The sequence below is a fragment of the Protopterus annectens genome, chromosome 12.part0, assembly GCF_019279795.1.
Source record: "Protopterus annectens isolate FY-2018-M chromosome 12.part0, PAN1.0, whole genome shotgun sequence".
NCBI lineage: Eukaryota > Metazoa > Chordata > Ceratodontiformes > Protopteridae > Protopterus > Protopterus annectens.
Window position 1 is genome coordinate 288,613,828 of NC_056746.1, and position 12,118 is coordinate 288,625,945.

The following is a 12,118-nucleotide window of genomic DNA, read 5'->3' on the forward strand; positions in this document are numbered from 1 at the left end:
CTTGTTCAGGACTTGTAAGCACTAAATAAGCTACAAATTACTACAGCACTCAACTTTCCTCGTTACCTAGAGGAAAACAGTTTTTGTACTTACTTTCCTCACTTGCTTAGAGAAAAACACCTCTTGTACTCATTTTCCTCACTTGTCTAGAGGAAAATAGTTTTTTTATTCACACATGTCCAAGGGTCAGCTCCCAGTATTCTCTCCTGTCTATCTGATGAATCTGGGCATCTTGGGGCAATGTAGCAATTGCCTCATGTACACAGACAACCCTCTCCTCCAACCACCCAACACTACAACCTGTGAGAGATGCACTTATCTAGCCAAATTGGAGGTAAAGCTCTCTCCAACCAAGACTGAACTTGACAGTCAAGAGGAGAAGGTAACCACTTGCACCACAACACACTCATCACATAGTCCCACTAAACCTACACCACCAAAATCCAGACATAGAAATAAAAAAACATTTGCGGAGGCTCTCAATAATAATCTCAAGCTCAAGCAACAGAGACCGCCAAAGCAGAAATACAAGCAACCTCCACCCACCAACACAACCCAAATGACACATAGCCCACAGACTCAGTGTGCCACTCAACCACAGCCCATAAGTCAAAACAACGTACCCAACACACTAGTCATAGGTGGCTCTATAGTCAGTCACACCGATGTCCCACTCACCAGGCTAAACAAGGAGAAGGTTACTGTCAGCTGGCTGTCGGGAGCCAGGATCCACCACATAACACACCCACTCAAGTCACTCCACAACAAGTACAAATATGACTCTGTCATTGTCCATGTTGGTGTGAATGACCTGAGACGTACCTCCCTGGACTACATGAAAAGAGACATGGAAGAACTCTCTGATCTTGTAGCCCAGGCAGGTATGACCCAAGCCCTGAGTAGCATCCTGCCATTGCCCAGAATGATACCACAGTACAAGGACAAAATAATTGACTTCAACAATTGGTTAAGTTTGTGGTGTCAAAGGGGATCCAGTATCTGTCTGCCTGGGACGACATGGTCGACAGACCACAATGCTTTGCCAGAGATGGCCTGCACCTGTCACCCCTGGGATTCTGGATATTGGCTAAAGCTCTTGCCGCCCATATAGTGCCTTTTTTAGGCAAGATTCAAATTACAAATTCACCACTGTAACAGGTACAGGCAAGCAAAAATTGAAGGTAATGCTACTCAATGCTAGAAGTCTAAATCTCAAAATGAACTCCCTCGAGGCACTTCTTAAAATGGAGAACATCGATATCTGTGCAGTGACTGAGACCTGGTTCAAGGCTCCAGACAGCACCCCTGCATTACCAGGCTATAACTCATACCACACATTTTGGCCATCTAACCTAGAGTGGAACACCAAAGGTGGAGGTGTGTCTATATTAATTAAGGATAGCCACACCTCCAGGCTAGTTGCTCAGCATAATGCATCCGAGGTTATCCAAGTGCAACTAACTCTGGGCAAAACTGCAATCCAAATTGTAGCTTGCTACAGTTCCACCACCATGCTCCAGGATTCCCACTCCTCTTTTCTTGATATACTGGTAAATATTAGGGTTCAACCAAACACCCTAATAATGGGCGATTTCAACTACCCCACCATTAACTGGGAAAACTACTCATGTACCAACTCCTTTGCTCAACGCTTTCTGGCATTCATAAATTCCAATGCCCTGGATCAACTTATCCACACCCCCACCAGGTTCAACAATATCCTAGACCTAGTCATTACCAACATGAGTGAACAGCGTTCCGCACCTGAAGTCAACTCCAAGTTGGTCAGATCCGACCATAAGCTAATCACCCTAGATATCCACATCCCACCCCCACCCCCCATTAAGGAAACCATGGTAAAAAATTTCTCCAAAGCCAAACCTCATGACACCCATGCAGATGGACAATACAGTTACAACTGCTGAATCCTACACAAATGCACTCTATAAGCACTTACACAAGTGCATGGATCGTGCTATCCCAAACAGAACCAAGATGCTATCTTCCAAAAAAAGCAAGCCAATCTGGTGGTCCCCCACCATAAACAAACTCTACAACAGAAGAAAGAAACTGTTGCAAAAGAGAGTAAAGTCCCATGGGTGGAGGAGCTCCCTGGGAGGCCTCAGTAAGAAGCTGAGATTCCTTATAAGATCCGCCAAAGCTAGCTATGAAAACAAAATCACCACTGATTCTAGGGACAACCACAAAGCATTCTACAGCTATGTCAAGAATCTCAATAGCAACACCCAGATCTGCTCTGAGTTACAGCACAACGGCATGACAATTACAGAACAAACTGATATTGCCAACATCCTGGCAGATAGGTTCAGTGCTAACATTACCCCCCCACCCCCACCCCCTAAAGGGCCCATATCTATACAGGAAGAATGCAGAGTCCCTGTAATCACAACTACGCAGGTAAAAGCTGCACTTTCTAAAACCAAAAACACAGCATCCATGGGAATGGACAATATCCCAGGCTGCATTTTACATGAACTTCAGAACGAACTGGCTCCCCTCCTAAGCACCATGTTCAATCATAGCCTCATGTCAGGCGTTGTGCCCACTGAATAATGCACAGCAACAGTTATCCCATTCCACAAAGGGGGAGCCACCACTGATCGTGGGAACTATCGCCCTATTAGCCTGACGAGCCTGGTCTGTAAGGCCATGGAATGTATCATCATGGAACTCATAAACAAAGACATTGGTAACCTCCAAACTCTGGGCCTCACCTAGTTCGGGTTTATGAAATGCAGATCATGCCTCCTGAACCTGATAGACTTCTTTGAGGTAGTCACCAAAGCCGTAGACGAGGGTAAGGTGGTTCACACAGCCTATCTTGACCTCGCCAAGGCTTTCAACACCATCCCCCATTCAGGAATTACAGCTAAACTCACTAAACTAGGTATAAATCCCTACATCACAGGATAGGTTGCCAACTGGCTCACTGACAGAACCCACACTGTAAAAGTTGCAGACTCCAAATCTGACTTCAAACCAGTGACAAGTGGAATACCACAGGGTTCAGTCCTGGGACCTCTCCTGTTTGGTATCTACTTCTCTGAAGTACAAGCTAACACAGAAGGCCTTTGGCTAAAGAAGTTAGCAGATGACTGCAAACTAGGAGCCACAGTCGAGTCCCCAAATGATGTGGACATCCTACAGAAGGTCTCACTGAGACAGATGCCTGGTGTCAAAGCCATGGCCTCAAGCTCAATGCCAAAAAGTGCATTGTCATCCCCTTTGGTAAAAACTCTGTACCCATGAACTACCACAGAGGCGGCAGTCTACTTAACGCCGAATGTGTGATAAGAGATCTTGGGACCCAGGTGGACAGTAGTCTGTCCTTTGATAATCACATTGCCACAGTAGTTAGATAATCCTACTACATGGCCCAACTCATCACAAAAGGGTTCTTATCCAGGAAAAGAGAGGTCATTGTTCCCCTCTACTCGACACTCATTAGACCCATTGTAGAGTACAACTCCCCTTTTGGAATGTACCTCACAAGACATCTGCAGCAGCTGGAAAGGCCACAGAAGTACCTCACAAAGAGGATTACTGGCCTCAAACAGATGCCCTACACTGACCGTCTCAAAAACTCCAGCTTTACTCCACAGCATATCGCCTACTCCAAGATGATCCCTACCTAACATATAAAGCTATGTCAAACCCAGAGCTGTTGGACATGCTACACCTAAAGAAATCCCAATCCTTCTGAGCTACATGCTCTACGGACCTAAACCTTGTCACCACAACAAACAGGACATGCTGGAGGGATAGATTCCTGTCCCAGAGACTTCCCATACTCTTGAACAAGCTACCCATTTATGTCAAGTAAAGTTCCTCATTAGCACTCTTCAAGAAAAATCTTGATGAGTGGAGGGGAAAAACGAAATACACCCCGGGGATCACTTCTGTGTCTCTGCTTGACAGGGGCACAGAAAAATAACTTTATTGGCTGGCGTAAGCCAAGGAACCTTGTTGGCTAGGCTTACTTAGGCCCTTGAGCAGCCTAGTACCTACCTATGAACCTATGAAGCTATGGTCCTGTAGTCTTCAGCACAGTTGTTTCAGTTGGTCATACCCCTCTCCTTCACAAATGTCCCTGGGTTTCCCTGATCTGTTCCTCATACTTCATGTACAATTACAAGCTGTCAATAATGACAGACTTTTAAGAGTTTTATACCTCTTACAGTAGGGAAAATACAACCCAAAGCAAGCCTCTCACATAGCGCAGTGAACCTAAGCTCTGGTTTGCAAACGAGCTGCTTGTCATGAAAATGATATGGGATTTGTACTTTTTTGTGTGTGCGTGTTATAAGGTGTTTCAGTAACCTAATATGCAATTTAAAGATTATCTCTGGTGTCAAGTGATGAAACAGAGGACTAAAACTCTGCAATGTTAATAAGTTGTTTTCTGAGCTGTAGGTGCAGGGTTTGAAGGTTTTTCTATAATGTCTCCCAAAAGTCTTTCATAATTTAAAAACTGTTGTTCTATTTACGTGATATATTATCCTTGTTGTCTACTGCCCCCTCCCCACTCATACATCTTTTATGCTGCAAAACTGATATCTATTAACTTTTTACATGTTATACTATCCCTAGCGTCTAGTGCCCCCTACAATATTGCATAATTTGCTTCTTACTCTAGGGGAGCTTAACAGTATGACAGCCCCGCCATACACACATTCATACAGGCCGGCATGCACATGCATACGCACACACACACACACACACACACACACACACACACACACACACACACACACACACACACACACACACACACACAGTCCCCCATCCTAACATACTCACAGACACACTCACCTATACATATGCATGCATACACACACACACACACACACACACACACACACACACCTAAAACCACACATCCCTCTGAATACACTCACACATGCAGCCACACACTTACATACATGCACCCCCCCCCAACACTGCCTGCCCACTAAACTCACTTGCAATTACCTTTAAATCAATCTCACCCACTGAAAGTAATGGGTCAATATGTACTTTTGTCAATGTCCATTAACAAGGTTTGCTGAATTGACTTACACAGCTGAATGATTAATCAGCTGGCAGCATACATGCTTTACTACAACCATTTCTCAGGGAGACGTGGTCAATTAGCATAGGCCACTCCCCTGGAATACCTCATTAGCATTTGCAGTAGGCCACAAAGACAGTCCACACAGTGGTGCAACTCTTCGTGGTACAGCATCGGGGTAGAGCTGTCTCTAAATCAGCAATGGTTAATGCAACAGGTAAAATAGGCTTACCCTTCAAGGTAATATTTCTGCATCTCCCCCACTAACTCTGATTTCAGGCCTTTATTTCTCTTTTTCATTTTTTTCTGATTTATGAGTGAAGAGGTTGAAAGCTACGCACTTAGCAGGAAGAAGCAGTTCCTTGCTTAGTTCTATGATGCATAACTAAGTTCTTTTGCAGCCGAAGGCACTGCATACAAATACAAAGCATACTGAAATGTTACTATCACCCTTGGGATGATACATAATCCCTCAACCCTCAAGTGTGAAATTTTGAAGATCTACAAAAGCTTTCAGTATGAAGGAGCCATTAAATCCTTATTACATACCTTATATATCTCACTGCTTTATGTACTCACTAGCAAAATCAGGTACATCACTGATGTAAGCAAACATGTTTGTAATAGTCTGCCTGCTTTGACTTACACAGTCCGGTCCTTCTGATGTCGCCTTAGCTGGCTGGCTTAAAATGTGAGTAATTTCAGATGCATCCCTTGCTGCTAAAGTAATTGACATTCCTTCCTGTTTCCTGCTTTCTGGGGAGGGAACATTTCTAAATGTAGTATAAAGTAGTTTATATTCCACTTCAAATATTTTCCTTGTCACTCTTTCAATTAGCTGAGAGCAATGACATTCTGTTTCCTGTATCATCATTTCAAGTGGGAACATTTTCATGCATTTTATTTATTTCCACCTTAAATATTAATAAGACACAGTCATGAAGAAACTGAAGAAAAAAATTATATAAATTGAGAAGGAATGGAAGCATATGTCCAGTGTTAGAATTCATTGGTCAAAAAGTACAACATGCAGTAATAGTAAAAAAAAAGTTCTACCAGTTAGAATTCACTCCTTAATTCAAATTCATTCCTTAAAGCATGCGGTTTGTTCATAGGTAGGTACTAGGCTATTGGCCCTGGGGCCTATATAAGCCTAGCCAAAAGGGTTCCCTGGCTTTCGCCACCCAAGAAAATTATTTTCCTCTGCCCCTGTCAAGCAATGCCGCAGAAGTGATCCCTAGGATGAATTTTCTATTTCCCATCCAGTCGTCAAGATTTTTCTTAAAGAGAGCCAATGAAGAGCTTTGCTTGACATGAATGGGTAGTTTGTTCCAGAGTATGGGAAGTCTCTGGGACAGGAATCTATCCCTCCAGCATGTTCTGTTTATTGTGGTGACACGGTTTAGGTCCCTGGAGCATGTGGTTCGGAGAGATTGGGATTTCTTTAAGTGTAGCATGTCCAACACCTCTTGGTTTGACATAGCTTTGTATGTTATGCAGAGATCGCCTCTGAGTAAGCGATATGCGACAGAGCAGAGCTGGAGTTTTTTGACATGGTCTGCGTATGGTATTTGTTTGAGGCCGGTAATCGTCTTAGAGAGGTATTTCTGTGACCTTTCCAATTGTTGTAGGTGTCTTGTGAGATACATGCCAAACGGGGCATTGTACTCTATAATGGGTCTGATGAGGGATGAATAGAGAGGAACAATGACCTCCTTTTTTCTAGAGGAGAACCCTTTTGTGATGAGGTGTGCCACGTAGTAGGATTTCCTGACTACTGTGGTGATGTGGTTATCAAAGGAGAGACTACTGTCCACCTGTGTCCCGAGGTCTCTTATCACATGTTCAGTGTTTAGTGAGCTACCACCTATGTGGTAGTTCATGGCTACTGAGTTTTTCCAAAAGGGGATGACAATGCACTTCTTGGCATTGAGCTTGAGGCCATGACTTTGACACCAAGTATCTGTCTCTGTGAGGCCCTTTTGTAGAATGTCTACATCATTAGGTGATTATATTATGGCTCCCAGTTTGCAATCATCTACAAACTTTGTTAGCCAAAGACCTGTGTTGGTCTGCACTTCAGAGAAGTAGATGCCGAACAGGAGAGAACTCAGGACCGAACCCTGTGGTACTCCACTCGTCACTGGTCTGAAGTCAGATTTGGAGTCGGCTACTTTTACTGTGTTTGTTCTGTCAGTGAGCCAGTTGGCCACCCATCTTGTGATATAGGGATTTATGCCCAGTTTAGTGAGTTTATCTATAATTCCAGAGTGAGGGATGGTATTGAAAGCCTTGGCGACGTCAAAATAGGCTGTGTGCACTACCTTGCCCTCATCTACGGCTCTAGTGACTGGTTCAAAGAAGTCGATCAGGTTTAGTAGACATGATCTACCTTTTACAAACCCAAACTGAGTGGTGATTCATCCTGTGACACAGGGATTTATGCCCAGTTTAGTGAGTTTATCTATAATTCCAGAGTGGAGGATGGTATCAAAAGCCTTGGCGAGGTCAAGATAGGCTGTGTGCACTACCATGCCCTCGTCTACAGCTCTAGTGACTGCTTCAAAGAAGTCAATCAGGTTTAGTACACATGATCTACCTTTTACAAACCCAAACTGAGTGGGGTCCAGGGTTTGGAGGTTACCTATGTCTTTCTTTATAACCTCCAAGATGATACGTTCCATGGCCTTGCAGACCAGGCTCATCAGGCCAGTGGGGTGCTAGTTTCTGGGGTCCATGGTGGCACCCCTTTGTGGAGTGGGATAACCATCACTGTGTGCCATTCAGTAGGCACATAGCCTGAGGTGAGACTATGATTGAACATGGTACTTAGGTTGGGTGCCAGTTCGTTCTGTAGTTCATGCAGTATGCAGCCTGGGATGTTGTCTGGTCCCATGGATGCTGTGTTCTTGGCTTTGGAGAGTGCGGTCTTTACTTGTTCATCCGTGATTACAGGGGCTTTGCATTCCTCCAGTATTAAGATGGGCCCTTTGGAGGGTAAGAGGGGGGTAAAGTTAGCACTGAACCTATCTGCCAGGATGTTGGCAATATTGGTTGGGTCTGTATATTTAGTGCCATTGTGCTGTAGCTCACAGCAGATCTGAGTGTTGCCATAGAGATTCTTGACATAGCTGTAAAACACTTTGTGGTTGTTTTTGGAATCAGTGGCGATTTTATTTTCATAACTGGCTTTGGAGGATTTTATGAGGAATCTCAGCTTCCTGCTGAGGCTGACCAGGGAGTTCCTCCAATCATGAGATTTTACTCTTTTTTGCAACAGCTTCTTCCTTCTGTTGTAGAGTTTGTTTATGGCAGGGGACCACCAGACTGGCTTCCTTTTTTGAAGAATAGCATCTTGGTTCTGTTAAGGATGGCACAATCCATGCACTCGTGTATGTCCTTATACAGTGCATTTGTGTAAGATTCAGCAGTTGTATCTCTACTTTCCATCTGCAAGGGTGTCGTGCACTTTGCCAGTTCTGTCTTAAGAAGCATGAAGTTGGCTTTGGAGTAGTTTTTGACAGTTGTTTCCTTAATGGGGAGTGGGGGTAGGATAGGGATGTCTAGGGTGATTAGCTTATGGTCAGATCTGACCATCGAGGAGGGTTACCCATATTGGTAATGACCACGTCCAGGACATTGCTGCCCCTGGTGGGGGTGTGGACAAGCTGATCCAAGGTGTTGGAATTTATGAATTCTAGAAAACGTTGAGCGAATGAGTTGGTACATGAGTAGTTTTCCCAACTGATGGTTGGGTAGTTGAAATCGATCATAATTAAGGTATTGGGTTGTACCTTAACATTTTCCAGTATCTTAAATGATGAATGGGAATTCTGGGGCATGGTGGGGGATCTGTAACAAGCTACAACCTGGATTGCAGTCTTGTCCAGTGTTGCGCTTAGATAATTTCGGATGCATTATGTTGAGCAAATAAGCTGGACATTTGGATATCCTTAATAAATATGGACCCACCTTCGCCTTTAGCGTTTTGGTCCAGTTTAGGTAGTCGAAAGGTGTGGTATGAAGTATAGGCTGGTAATGCATGGGTACTCTCTAGAGCCTTGAACCAGGTCTCTGTCACTGCACAGATGTCGATGTTCTCCATTTTAAGGAGTGCCTCGAGTGAGTGCATTTTGAGGTTTAGACTTCTAGCATTGAGTAGCATTACCCTCAGAGTTTGCTTGCTTGTACCTGTTACGGGGTTGAATTTATCATTTGAACCTTGCCTAAAAAGGCACTACAGGGGTGGCAAGAGCCTTAGCCAGTATCCGGAATCCCAGGGGCGACAGGTGCAGGCCATCTCTGGCAAAGCATCATGGTCTGTCGACCATGTCGTCCCAGGAAGACAGATACTGGATCCCCTTAGAATGATGCCAGAAGCTTAGCCAATTGTTGAAGTCAATCATTTTGTCCTTGTACTGTGGTATTATTCTGGGCAATGGCAGGATGCTACTCAGGGCTAGAGTCATACCTTCCTGGGCTACAAGATCCGAGAGCTCCTCCATGTCTCTTTTCATGTAGTCCGGGGAGGTACGTCTCAGATCATTCACACCAATATGGGCAATGACAGAGTTGTATTTGTACTTGTTGTGGAGTGACCTGACTGTGTTTGTTATGTGGCGGATCCTGGCACCTGACAGGCAGCTGGCAGTAACTTTCTCCTTGTTTACCCTGTTGAGTGGGACAACAGTGTGCCTGACTATAGAGTCACCTATGACTAGTGTGTTGGGTATGTTGTTTTGCCTTATGGACTGAGGTTGAGTGGAACACTGATTTTGTGGGCTATGTGTCATTTGGGTAGTGTTGGGGGGGGGGTTGTCTGGAACACTGATTTTGTGGGCTATGTGTCATTTGGGTAGTGTTGGGGGGGTGGTGTTTGTCTGCGTTTCAGCTTAGGAGGTCTCTGTTGCTTGAGCAGATTTTTATTAGAGCTTCTGTGAATGTGGGTGTGTGCTTTGTGTTTCTATGTGCAGGTTTTGGTAGTGTGGGTTTTGAAGGACTATGTGTTGAGTGTGCTGTGGTGCAGGTGTTAACCTTCTCCTCTTGACTGTCTAGTTGGCTGAAGAGAGCTTGGCTTCCAGTTTGGCTATATAAGTGCATCTCTCACAGGTTGTAGTGTTGGGTGGTAGGAGGAGCGGGTTGTTAGTGTACATGAGGCAATTGCTACATTGCCCAAGATGCCCAGATTAATCAGGTGGACAGGAGAAAACACCGGGAGCTGACCCGTGGACATGCCTGGATAGGTGCTTATTAATTTAAGTACTAAGAACTGTTTTCCTCTTGACAAGTGAGGAAAGTCCAGTGCTGTAGTAATTTGTAGTTTATTTGGTGCTTAAAACAAGTTCTGAGCAAGTGCTGAGAACAAGGAAACAGTTCTGAGTGCTGAAACTAAAAACTGGCTAGTTCTAGCTAAAACTAGCTAGTTTTTGCACCAATCCCAAAAAGAGAAGCAGGCCACAGCCTGTTTGGTGATCCACAGTCTTGTCCCAAATGATGCAAGGGTCTGTAGGCTTGTAGCCTTTTTCTGGTAGATGCCTCGAATAGCAACCAGACAAATCAGGTATGTTAAGCACACTCACTCACTCTCCAATCAGGAAGAGTCAGGAATCAATGCACTCAGCTCCTACTCTCACCAGGATGAGAATATAAGCACAGATTTTAAGCTGTCACCTATAAAACAGTTATTAAGCTTTGTGGTGATCAGCAGTCTCCAGGAAATAATGTAACTGCACTCCTTCTCTCATACGGAGAAAACAGAAGCACTAATCCCAAGATGACTACTGAGAGGTCTTACAATAGATGCTTAAAGGTAAGATGAAAAAAAATGGTTTATCCTAAACATATAACACAGTAATATGTCATTGAATAATGAACTCTTTCAGATGAGATAGCTGTCTTTATACTTGCTCTGTCTGTAACTAATCCAGTCACATCTGCTTAAATGATACTGAAAAATCTTATTCTCTCAAAAGCACAGTTACGCTATTTAGTACAAGTGACTTCAGCACAATGCTTTTATTAGTGAGGACAAAAGCCACTGTGCTTATGAACAGAGTCATGACAAATTAAAGCTCACAGTTCATGGAAAAAATGAAAGCTCTCATTTATATGTGCATTATTTAACTTGAATTGCTGGTGACGGCCACTGTAACAGAATGCTGCTGTAAACACACAAAGAACTGATACAGTCACTCAAAAGTCAGCAACCCTGCCTTCTAGCTTCACCACATGGTACGTCACACAGGCTCATAGGTAGTTACAAGGTTTGTAATCCAGTAGACCACTGGGTAGCCTAGTCCAATCTTCCAATTGTCTCAAAGCACTGTTTGGGTAAGTTATTTGCTCAAGGTCACACAGCAGACAAGTGAAGGATGAGAGGACCACCAGAAGCAGCTTGTTAATAGCTCTTGGAGAACGGGCAAACCGCACATTAAACCCTGATTGAAGAAAAACGTTCTCCATCAGTGTGCTAATGTACAGGTAATGCCCACTGGAAAATGAGTTTAACGCTTCCCTGCAGCATATTAAGCTGCCATGGAGCTCGGACATTAAGGAAGCTAATGGCTGCTTTTGCTGTTTAGCAAGTGTAAAATGAAAACAAACAGAAAATAAGAGAATAGAAAATTGTATCTGTTTATGCTCTACGTGTCCATGAATGTAGAAGTCATATTGATCGAAGCATTATTTTACACTCGCTAAGCAGTGCTTTAATTGTTTTGGAAGTACAAAATAAAAAAAAAAACATTTAAAAAAGAAAGAAAAGTGTTTCTCTGCATTTATGTTTCTGTCTGCATGTGTAAGTGTATGCATACTTGCATGCATGAAAGTGGAACTCTGTGTGTGTGTGTGTGTGTGTGTGTGTGTGTGTGTGTGTGTGTGTGTGTGTGTGTGTGTGTGTGTGTGTGTGTGTGTGTGTGTCATTGCCAGGATTTGGGCAAGACCACATTCTCTCCGAGGTCTGTCTGAATGATAGCCCCTCTGGATGGCTCTTGCTCCAGAGGTCCTGGGGATTCCTCACCACAAGGGAACAAATGGGATCTTCTCGCA

The 12,118-nt window shown here is 43.9% G+C and overlaps 1 protein-coding gene across 1 annotated transcript in view; it reads right to left on the minus strand.

Annotated features, from left to right (window-relative positions):
• The window catches only part of ARPC1B (actin related protein 2/3 complex subunit 1B), a 258,119-nt gene that overhangs the window by 238,182 nt on the left and 7,819 nt on the right, over positions 1–12,118 (minus strand). The gene's annotated exons all lie outside the window — the stretch shown is intronic.